The sequence below is a fragment of the Eretmochelys imbricata genome, chromosome 8, assembly GCF_965152235.1.
Source record: "Eretmochelys imbricata isolate rEreImb1 chromosome 8, rEreImb1.hap1, whole genome shotgun sequence".
In the NCBI taxonomy this organism is placed as follows: domain Eukaryota; kingdom Metazoa; phylum Chordata; order Testudines; family Cheloniidae; genus Eretmochelys; species Eretmochelys imbricata.
The window spans coordinates 8519191-8531308 of NC_135579.1; positions in this window are offsets into that span (position 1 = coordinate 8519191).

A 12118-nucleotide genomic window follows, 5' to 3' on the forward strand; every position below is an offset into this window, starting at 1 on the left:
ATGCTCCAGTGGCCCTTTTTTGTAAGAATTGGGAGTGTTAGTTACAGTGCCTTGTCCAAATGCACATTCAGGTTCTGCTCACACAAACGTTCCAGCCCTATTGTATCGGTTATGCACCTAGAGCATTCCTAAATTCCCGCTCTAAACCACTGTATATGATGTTTCTGTGCAGTTACACAGCTGCCAAATTTCACCCCAGAAATAATGTCTTCATCTTAGTGTTGGGCAAAGTGACCCCCAAGGCCAAATTTGTACATCAGTCCGCTACAGCGGTAAAGCATGGTGGGATCCTGCAGGGAGAAATACTTGGATGGATGGGGGCTCTGTAAAAAGGATGCACCCTGCAAGTATGCCTTGCCTTACTGTGCCCCATATGGCTGCTTGCTTTGATCAGGGCAAGGAGAAACCAAATACCTTAATTAACAGAAGAAGTCAGTTTCCCTTTTAACGAAGTCCCATAAAGAAACACTTGAACAACAGTTTAAAGCCCTTACCTCAGAGCCCAGGTCTTAAGTTCTGGGTAAACCAGAAGTTCAAAAGAAAAAGTCTCTGGGTCTGGTCAGATCAATCTTCGGGTAGCTAGGTGTTGTATCAACCAGGCAAGGTACTAACAAGCTTCCACAGGACTTTATTTTCAAAGTGGAAACCTCTTTACCAAGCTGCTGCTGCACCCTCTGTAGCTTTCTCTCAGCCTCTCAACTCCTTCCCGCTCCTTCCTGCCCTTTCAGAGGACCTACAGCCAGTGCTCCTAATTCTAATAATTACAAGCAACATCTAAACACCACACTAGGCCAGGGATCATAGAATATCAGGGTTGGAAGGGAGCTCAGGAGGTCATCTAGTCCAACCCCCTCCTCAAAGAAGGGCCAATCCCCATTTTTTGCCCCAGATCCCTAAGTGGCCCCCTCAAGGATTGAACTCACAACCCTGGGTTTAGCAGGCCAATGCTCAAACCAGGATCACCCTCCCTTGCCAGTTGTGAAGCTTCTAGTCTCCCTGGTCAGCTTCCTCATCTTGTCTTAAATAGAGTAGCCTATCAGGTGGAGCAGAGAGCCTAGTACCAGGACTGTGGCCCCACCCCCATTCAGCCTCTTCCCCCCCCCCAGACCCCACCCACACCTCCCGCCTCTGCTTGACCTCCCCCCCCCAGAGACCCCACCCACCACTTGCACACGGGCAGGGGGAGGGGAAGAGGAGAGAGCAGTGGGCAGGGCCTCGGGGCAGAGCACAGGTGGAGGGGGGGCTGCAGGGCCCCTTATGTATGTGGTCCTAGCCCCACTGTAAACCCAGCACTGATCCTGAACTCTCCCTGCTTCTCTCCCCACAGGCTTCTTTCTTCATCCTGCTACAACCCTTGGGATTTGTTTGTGTCTCATTTCTAGCCAAATGACACCTCCATTTCCTTACTAACCACTGCCATCTGGTTATCTCCTTCTACTGCTTTCTAAGCTCTATCACTGGCTTCTTCCACAGTTCACCCTAGGCTCTCTTCCAGCTTCTTTGGAGAGACATGGAGCACCTACCCCTTTCCTACCGTCTCAGGGAGTGACTACACGGCAAAGAAAAACCCACAGCACCTTGCGCCACCAAACTTGGGCTGTGATGTTGTTTCCTCCTAGTGTAGACTTCTGGGCTCGGGCTGGAGCCTGGACTCGAGGACCCTACAAGGTGGGAGGGTCCCAGAACTCAGGCTCCAAGCCCAGAAGTCTATAAAGCAATGAAATAGGCCCACAGTCCAAGCTAGCTAGCACAAGCCAGCTGCAGATATTGAGTTGTTGTATAGACAAACCCACAGTAGAGCCCTACGGCAGACCTTTCTTTCTCTGTTCTCTCCCCGTTTGGGAGGAAGGTAGCAGCGCTGGCTTATATCCTCTGGCTCTCTACCCCAGCATCCCTAGAAGCCTAACCTCCAGGCTTCGCTCCAGAGCACAAGTTCTGGTGTAACTTACTGCAGAAACACGATAGGGCTGGGCTGTTAGAGGGTGTTACATTGGACAAAATCTATTTAAAAGCACTGAAAGCAGGATTCAGAAAATATACACTGTTAGCATTGAGAGAAGCATCCCATCTGGTTGCCTACAATAAAATTGATGCCTCCATCCTTGGATTCTCCTTGTTTGAGAGCTGGGTTTGGGGAAGTGCACCCTGAGCCCGTTCAAGAGCCCAGTGACTCTTAGATGGAGCTCAGATCATGGTGTTTTACACCTGGGACATAGTTCTTTTAGGACTCTCACACAGAAATCAAATGACTTCAAGTTCAGCCACAATTTCATGTTCTTAATGAAAGCCTCTGTACCCCAAATAAACTGTGTCTTCGTAACATCTATGCAGCAGCTATAAAATTCCAATTACATGGAACAATAATAGAAACATGTTTAATATATTTTTAGCTGCCTTTAATTCAATTTTACAGTTAATTACATGAGGTGGGCTCATACTCAACAGCCAGCTCTTCATAGACAACCAGTAAATGCATCACAGACCAATGAAAATCCATAGACAACAGTTTGGAAACCACCAACCTAATCCTCAGCCACCTTTGCCCAATCATACTGTAGTCTGAAATATATTTTTAAGATATTTTCCATCGATGAATCACTGTTTGATCAAAAACCAAACATTCCACATAAACATGTTTGAAATTTCTCCATTACCAGTTCAAATTTAGCATCTGATGTCAGAGCCCAACTACTTTCATAGCATATTTAAGCTGCTAGGCTCTGTGGTACACCAGTATGAGCTTTAGGTTTGACAACGCAAAGAAACTTGACCAGAAGAGGAAGGACGATCTTGCAGAAGGATGGTGTACAAGCTCATTGTTGCACTTGCAGTCGTTGCTCTAACTTCTTCACACGGTAGGTTCCTTTGACTTGTTTTCACATTCTATTTTGATGGCTACAGAGTTGATACTTTAACGGCACAGATAGCTGGTCCTAAGAGAACATTTGAAACTTGAGCTAGGAAGACTTTAAAATTACATTTGTACATTGAATTGATGTGCTTACCAAACGTGCCTCATTTACTTAATTTTAACTGACGGAGCTATTTTTCTGTATTTGCAGAATTAACAATGAACGGTGGGAGATGTTTATGCCTTCGAACTACAGATAAGATGGTGTTTGCTCCTACCCAGCTTAAGACGATAGAAATTCTCCCTCCATCTGCCTCGTGTGAAAATGTGGAAATAATGTGAGATTCAAATCTAGTATCAAAAAATAAATTTAAGGGGATAATTTCCAAAACACTTGTCTCATAGGTTTTTAATTTTTTTTTTTTTCAGAGTAAACTTGAAAAGTGGCAGACAAATATGCTTGGATCCCAATGCAAGCCAGATAAAAAATATTTTCCAGCAGCTCATCAAGTAAGAAATACTGCCTTTTTTAATCATTGATTGGTATTGAACATTCCTCAGTTTTGGGCCAAAATTTCACAAAAATAGCAGGGGCCAGCATGCATCAGTGACTCAATAGGGTGAGGGACTCATGCAGCAGGGAGCCAGTCTCCTACCATTGTATTAAAAGAATCCACTTTAGCACCTGAGAGTTGGTGCAAAACAGGAAGCTCAAACTACTTCTGTTCTTGAGCTGTGCTGTAGCATTTACCTCAAGAGCTGGGGGTGCTGACCCCACGGCACTGGCTTAATTCTAATTTAGGTAATTATAGCAGCCCACTTAAAACATCCAACTGAAATTGAAGGAGCAGTTTATTTTACTACGCTTCCTCTCTTAAGCCTGTACAGTGTTGCTGTGTTCTGTTAAAGAGCCAGCAGAACTTCAGAGGGTGAAGAGGCTCTGTGTGGGCCAACCTTTCAGTGGTGCTACCTTTCTCCGTTTTGCAAAAAAATCCATGCGGGCAAAGGACCTGGTACAGAAAGTAGGTGACCACAGAGTAGGAGACACGATGAGGGGTTTCACCTAAGAGCTGTGGAATATTATCAGTAAAAGGCATGCAGTGTCAAGGCAGCTTAAAGCAGATTCTCACCTTTGGATGCTCACAGAGCACTCCCAAGACTCAGCCATGTTGCTGTGTGAGTGGGGGCAGACTGGGCCAGAGACCATTAAAGGAAGTCCCCACTGCTCTCTAAGACTCTGGCGCATTTAGGCTACATCCTCATTGAGGCTCTCTCTCAGTACTGGGATGGGAAAAGGCAATGTATAGATTTTCAATTTACCTCTAGGGTTTTTGCACAGGAAGGACTGTGATCATCCTGGATGGAAGACATTAGACAAGACTACTAAGTGTTACTCTTTTCTTTTACAGGAAGAAGGGAAAGAAAAACGATAAACCCAGAAACTGAATATTTGTCAAGAAAATTATCTGATTTGTGGAGCAGGAGCCTAGGAACTTTACCTGATTTAGTGTTGTGATTCACAAAGTGTCATTTGAGCCATTGGCTGACAAAGCATTAATTATTTTTTTTTAAAGTTAATATATTGTGCTGCAAGTGATCGTTTGAAGTTCAAGAAGATGCATTAATTAGAGAACGGACTGTATTTTCTTAATTTCTGTAATATACTGTACATTATGTTTTATACAATAAATACCAAAGCAACTTTCAGTCTGTTTTCTATTGTTTTAGAGAATGCATTCAGTGGAAAATACTGTATCTCACGAAAGCTTATGCTCAAATAAATTTGTTAGTCTCTAAGGTGCCACAAGTCCTCCTTTTCTTTCTGTGTATATACACATCACCATCTCTTCCCTCTCTCCCACCCCCACTGGACTCAACTCATGGTCAGCCTGCAACCCCTTTGTGTAAGTACACCAGTGCAAAGGGAATGCAAAGCAGCTACACATGCTATCTGCCTCCACCCGCTGCCTACTGGTGAATAGTGCCCAGCAGAGAAGGCCCTCCCTACCAGGTGGAGAGCCACTGGTACAGTAAATGCGGAGGGACACATTGGGGGTGGGCTGGACGTTTGGCCAGAGGGGCACTGCACTCAGTTTATTATAATGGGTCTGGGCTATTTTAGTGCAAATTAAGGAAGTCCAAATTGACTGACACACACCCCCCCCCCAGGAGTCCCAGGACTGTGAGGTATAAGCCCCACCCCCAAGTCTTTTAGCAGACTGTGGACAGATACTGGCATACATGCAATTGTCTTCCTTCCACCCCCGAGGTAGGGCCACATTTATTTCAGGATGTCTGGCATAGAATCCACCCTTTGCAACTGTACTGAGCTCCAGAATTTCAGCGTCAAGCTGGCTTGCGTTGAGTCCAACTGCTCTGATTTACAACTGTGTAGCTGTCCTAGACATTAAAACAGAATCGAGAAGCAGACTTAAACCAACGAAAGAAAGGCATTATTAAAGTAATTCTGCCAGTGCCTAAAGTTTGTCGTCTTTGTTCTCCTCCCACATCAGTTACATTTAGACCTTATCCAGTGTGCCATCATGTATTCTGGCAATTCATCAGTTGCTAATGGTGAGCTAAGATTTAAGGATTCACCAGCCTGAAATTTTTCTCAAGTTCCTGCAAATATCTTTAAGGGCATCTCTTCCAACTTCACTCTCTAGGAGAGAGACTATACATAACACTCTCCGTACTCATTTTGCTTGTATTATGTACACCATCTAGTGGCAGGACTGCATTTGTGTTGGTTGCAATTAATTTCCTCCCAGCTCTCTTATTTCACATCTAAAATGTATTATCCAACTTTGTGTTATTTTTTAGGCAGTGACTAAACTCATAACTTTTTCCAGGAGCTTGTAACCATTTCACAGCCAACAAGTTGAACAATAAACACAGTGGAAATACTGTGGATCAGATGGTATTGACTATTTTGCTGAAATCATTTGGTTAGGACAGTTATATAAAAGCAGAAAAACAGGACAGTCATAACAGGAAACTCTGAAAAGTGACTGAGGATATGTCTATACTGCAATCAGAGGTGTGACTGCAGCCTGGGTAGGCATACCCACACTAGCTTTAATCTAGCACAGCTAAAAACAGCAATGAAGTCATGGCTAGGGTGACCATATTTCCCTATGCTGAATACAGAAGGCCCAGTAAAGTTACTTGTATTCAAGCGAGTTCAAAGGCAATCAGTCAGAACTATGCAGTACAAACATTCAAATTAACATCAAGTTGACTGAGCCCGTTATAAAGAAATACTGTGTAGTTGGATTCTTTTTATTTACCTTATTTTTAAGGCTTTAGGGTTCACATGGGGAAAGGTGACACACAAACACACACACTCCCGTACACCTCTCTCACACAGGGTTTGAGCATGTGTGTCTCCGATCGACCCTCCTCTCCCTGCCCAGTGCTTTCCACCCTCCATGCTGGGATGGACCTGCCTCTCCTGGTACTCTGTCTTCTCGAGGCAGCACTTGGGGGGTGGGAGGAAGAGAGACAGGGTTACATGTCCCCCCAGAAAGAAAAGGAGTACTTGTGGCACCTTAGAGACTAACCAATTTATTTGAGCATGAGCTTTCGTGAGCTACAGCTCACTTCATCGGATGCATACCTTGGAAACTGCAGCAGACTTTATATACACACAGAGATCATGAAACAATACCTCCTCCCACCCCACTGTCCTGCTGGTAATAGCTTATCTAAAGTGATCATCAAGTTGGGCCATTTCCAGCACAAATCCAGGTTTTCTCACCCTCCACCCCCCACACACAAACTCACTCTCCTGCCGGTAATAGCCCATCCAAAGTGACAACTCTCTACACAATGTGCATGATAATCAAGGTGGGCCATTTCCTGCACAAATCCAGGTTCCCTCACACCCTCACCCCCCTCCAAAAAACACACACACAAACTCACTATCCTGCTGGTAATAGCTCATCCAAAGTGACCACTCTCCCTACAATGTGCATGGTAATCAAGGTGGGCCATGTCCAGCACAAATCCAGGCTTTCCACCCCACCCCCCTTTTTCCCGGGGACACACACACACAAACTCACTCTCCTGCTGGCAATAGCTCATCCAAACTGACCACTCTCCAAGTTTAAATCCAAGTTTAACCAGAACGTCTGGGGGGGGAGGGGTAGGAAAAAACAAGGGGAAATAGGCTACCTTGCATAATGACTTAGCCACTCCCAGTCTCTATTTAAGCCTAAATTAATAGTATCCAATTTGCAAATGAATTCCAATTCAGCAGTTTCTCGCTGGAGTCTGGATTTGAAGTTTTTTTGTTTTAAGATAGCGACCTTCATGTCTGTAATTGCGTGACCAGAGAGATTGAAGTGTTCTCCGACTGGTTTATGAATGTTATAATTCTTGACATCTGATTTGTGTCCATTTATTCTTTTACGTAGAGACTGTCCAGTTTGACAAATGTAAATGGCAGAGGGGCATTGCTGGCACATGATGGCATATATCACATTGGTGGATGTGCAGGTGAACGAGCCTCTGATAGTGTGGCTGATGTTATTAGGCCCTGTGATGGTGTCCCCTGAATAGATATGTGGGTACAGTTGGCAACGGGCTTTGTTGCAAGGATAAGTTCCTGGGTTAGTGGTTCTGTTGTGTGATATGTGGTTGTTGGTGAGTATTTGCTTCAGGTTGCGGGGCTGTCTGTAGGCAAGGACTGGCCTGTCTCCCAAGATTTGTGAGAGTGTTGCAGACTAACACGGCTGTTACTCTGAAACATGTCCCCCCAGGTTTCTGCCAGGGTTCACATCAGAATGTGGCCAGCACCAGCCTTTCGGCACTGTGTAGGAGGGAAGAGATGGGGGAAGGATAACGTGGGAAAAGGGATGACATGGCCCATGTCTTTGCAGACCTCATCTCTTTCCTCCCGCTCCCGCTCCCCTGTCGGGGGGTATAGGGGGGCGGAGAGAAGAGGGTGCTAAATCCCTGCCTGCAGGGCTGCTATGGAGCCTGCAGGGCTGCGAACAGGCTGAAAATGGCATTCCCCCCAACTCCACAGCTTAGCTGAGGGGCAGAGAGGCTTCCACATGCCAGGGCTGTGCGGGGCTCCGACACATGCAGGGCTCGGCTCTCCCTGGCCAACGCCCTGAGCCAGAGGCTCTTTGGCTTTCCTGGGGTGCCAGCCCAGCCAGAGGCAGTGGGAGAAGGAAGGAGCCCGCCGGCCAGACTGTTGGTAAGCTGAGCACTCTGACCAGGGGCTAGTTCTCCCCACAGTGCTGGGAATGGGCAAAGCAAGGAAAGGACAGTAAAAGGGGGAGCACATAAAGGGCCAATGGGTGGACAGCAGAGGTGACGCATAACCATCTGCCGCCCACCCACACTCACCGGCCACCGCAGCTTGCGGCACGAAGCCAGTGCCAGCTGGAAACGTGACAGGGGCCTGCTGGCCAAGAGCTGGCATGCAGCAGGAGCTGCACTGATGGACCGGCCGGCCCAGCGCACTGCAGCTTTGCCCCGCTACCAGCCTTGCACACAGACCCCACTTACAGCTGGTGGGCAGGCAGCTAGCGAGCAGAGATCCCTCCCCATCAATACCTGCAGGTAAGACAGAAAACATCGGACAATTTGCCTGTTTTTAAGAAAAAAATTCAGGACACCTGCAGGAGGGCTTAATACGGGACTGTCCCTTTAAAAACAGGACATCTGGTCACCCTAGCCACGTCAGCACAGTTGGTGCAGGCCTGGCTGCTGGAACCCTTGGTAAGTACTTGCACCAGGGTCTATGCTGCTGATTCTTGCATTGCTAGTTGCAGCCCTGCTAGCTTGGCTGAAGCTAGGGCAGGTATTGTACTTGAGCTGTAATCACACCTCCAAATGCCATTTTTAGGGTGTGTGTACTCTGCAACGTGAGGTTATATGAAGCGCTGTTCCAAGGATATTAGACACACAAGGTGGGGGAGGGAATATCTTTTATTGGAACAACTTCTGTTGGTGAGAGAGAGAAGCTTTCGAGCTGGACAGAGCTCTTTTTCAGGTAAGTTTCCCAAACCTACCCTTGGTTTACAAGATGTTTCTTTTAACTGGCAGCCCAACAAATTTACCCTGGGAACCAGAGAAAGGCTAGGTTTTTCCTTCTCACGCACCATCACCAGTTAAAAAAAAAGTGGTGCTGGAAGTCAAATTGGGTCCTCAGTTACACCTCTACAAACCCAGGGCCTTTGAAGCAATTAAGCGTGTGTCATTAATGGGAACTTAAGTGTGACCAGATCTGGCCCTCAGAGAATAGGATGGTAACAGATCCATCTTGGAGAACTGAAGCAAACATTACATTGGATTTAAGTTTCTCACAGAGTCTTGACTGAATAAAGTGTTGACATTTAGAGATTCCAGGCTTTACACATGACAGGGGTAAATAGGATGGAATGAAATACGTTGCTGTTATCTAGAAGTTTCTGCAAGACTGGATTAACAGTACATAGCCATGTCATTTTGAAAGCTCTGAGAGCTGCACAGGTAATTTTTAACTTAGAGGGGTTTTTTTGGACTGTTTTACACAAGGACTTCCATAAGATCTGCAAATTTTCTTTCATTCGATTCCTCAGGTTCTCTGCTCATTAATAAATTCTCAATTGCTTATTCATGAGGGTACCTCAGAAACCAAATAGCCAAGTTTCTAGGGAGGAATAGCACCAGAAGAAAAGTAAGTTTTGATTATTACAAATACAGGTATTTTGGTAGAAAAATTAGTACAACATGTCCAATGTACACATTTTAGCATCATTGCCATTATAATGGATACAAAAAATTGCAGAGGAACAAATTTAGTTAAAAACAAACAAACATTTCCCCCTTGAAAGCTTTTCTACTCACCAAATCAGAGCCTGGTGTGGGAGCATGGATCTGTCTCCAGACCTCCTATAGACTGCCACCATGCACAATTTGCCCTCCAACTGAGAAGCATCTAGTTCAGGCCCCTTTTGAAACCACAAAACATCCCCCCCCCCCCCATCCAAATAGAAAAGTTCCCTGTTCTTCATCTCAAGTCCTGGGGACTGCAGATTTCTTTCATTGCTTTTTCCCTGGAGGCCTTTCTTCCTGGCAGGCTTCCCCACTATCTTCCCTCGTCAGGGATTCCCTCAGTGTCTCCCAGGGACCTCCCTGTTTGTCACAGACCCTCTCCTTCCCAGAGAAGAGAACTCCCGGTGTTCCTCTCATGACCTAGGTCTCCTCCCTCAGTGAGCTCTCTACCTAGTCCACCCTGACCCTTTCACAGCTGGGATTAATAATTGTAATTGAGTCACCAGATCAGGAGCAGCTGGGGGTTAACTGCTAGGTCTGAGAGGCAAGGCTGAGCCTGACTCCCTTTCAGGGCCAGCCAGTCTATGACATCCCCTAAGAAATCACTTCTCGTGTTTTTCACTCACAAACAAAAACCCAGTAGACCAGAGGTCCCCAGACTGTGGGGTGAACCCCCCTAACAGAGCACAGAGGAACAGAGGGGAGCACAGCTGGGTCCCTGGCCTGCCACTATGCAGGGCAGGGAGTGAACGCCACACAGCCCCACTTTGCTCCCAGCTCTACTCTGGCCCTGAACCCACCACAGCCCCAGCTTCTGGCCCAACACTGGGCCCTGCCCCTAGCCCCAGACCGGGACCTACCCCCAGCCTTGGCCTGGCTGTGGCTCCACCCCCAGCCCCAGCTTCTGGCTCCAGTCCTGGCCCCACTCCTAAGCTGCAGCTGTAGCCTCAGCCTGTCCCCTCTTACTCCAGCCCTGAGGGGGAGGGCGCAAACAGAGATAAGAGGGGGTACAATCCTGAAAAGTTTGGGGACCATTGCTATAGACAGTTTGGGACAAGTAAAAAACCTCTGCTTTTTAGAGCCTAGTAATAGAACAACATAGGTGTTGGTGGCCAGAAGAGACGTGGATTAGCAAAGTTGTGTAGGGAGACCCGCCTTGCACTCATTCAGACTATGTGGACATAACCCCCACACTGTCAATTGCAAGACTGGGGCCTGAACAAATAAAAATCACATAACCTTAATTTTGAATTGTGTATGCACAAAAATTCCAGGGTTTTGTTCAACATTAAAGTGTCAGTCATATAAATTTAGGATTTGGTGAGCACTGCAAACTGCTCCTACTCTTACCTATTTGATTACAAAATACACATAATGCTTTAGGAACCTGGCTCACTTTTTCTGGAACAAAGGTTTTCACTTTCCCTTTTCGCTAAACCACACAGAGAGGGGGGCTGCAAGTGGCTCTTGAAAACAGCAGTGTTTTTATCAACGTCTATTGTACCTATTTATCATTTATATCTTTTTAGTTTTAAACTCTGGAAATCTGATTGCACTACATTTAAGCTGTTGTATTAAAACTCAATTTCACTAATTCAAAAACATATTAGAAAAATAATTACCCTAGAAATAAAGAACCTGTTTTATTAGCAGAAGTAACTAGCCAAAAAAAAACCCCTAAAAACTTTAAAATAACCATAAAAGTTATATTAAGAAATTCATACAAATGAAACTTCCAAGTGATGTTTAGTAGCAGTTTTGTACTGGTCCCGGCCAGATATAAAGTTTCACCTGTTAATTTCAGTAGTCCAGACACCAGTTTATGTTTGGGTTCCTTATTATTATTGACCCCCAAAACAGGCAGCAGATCCAATAAGTGGTTTAAAAATTTGATGCTGATGTCTGCTTGCTCTGCCCACTCTCCCTCTCCCCTCCCAGTGATCCTAATTTTGTATCCTTCTGAAGTCTAGGATGCTACCAAGAGAAGATGAAGAAACTTCTTTTATCCCTAGGCCTAGGTCAAAGACTTCTTATTGATGTTTTATGAAAAGACATTAGGTGGAAGCTCAGAATCTGGCTTTCAGTAGGGTACCTTTAACTTTCTGAGAGCACCTGGCTTACTGCAACTCACCCAGTTTAAGTGGTCATAGCTTCACCTAGGTCAAATGGAACACCAGTGATTTACATTAGCTTCGATTCTAGTTCTGTATCTTTAATTCTGTCCAGCTTCATCAGGATCTCTTCCTTTAGGCCTGAACCTTTAAACGTATGCAGTGCTCTCCTCTGCCCTCATCTGGTTTGTAAGCATGCCCCAGTTACCTGGCCTACCCAATGCCTTCAGATGGGATACAAATTAAATCCAAATGCACTAGTTTTGTGCATTTATGTAGCTGTGATCTCTTACTCCTAGGCTAATCTTAGCACAGATCTAATACTGTCAATGCTGCAGTGCCAAGAAACCTTCCTCCTCTATGAGTGCTATCATTATTTTGAGAA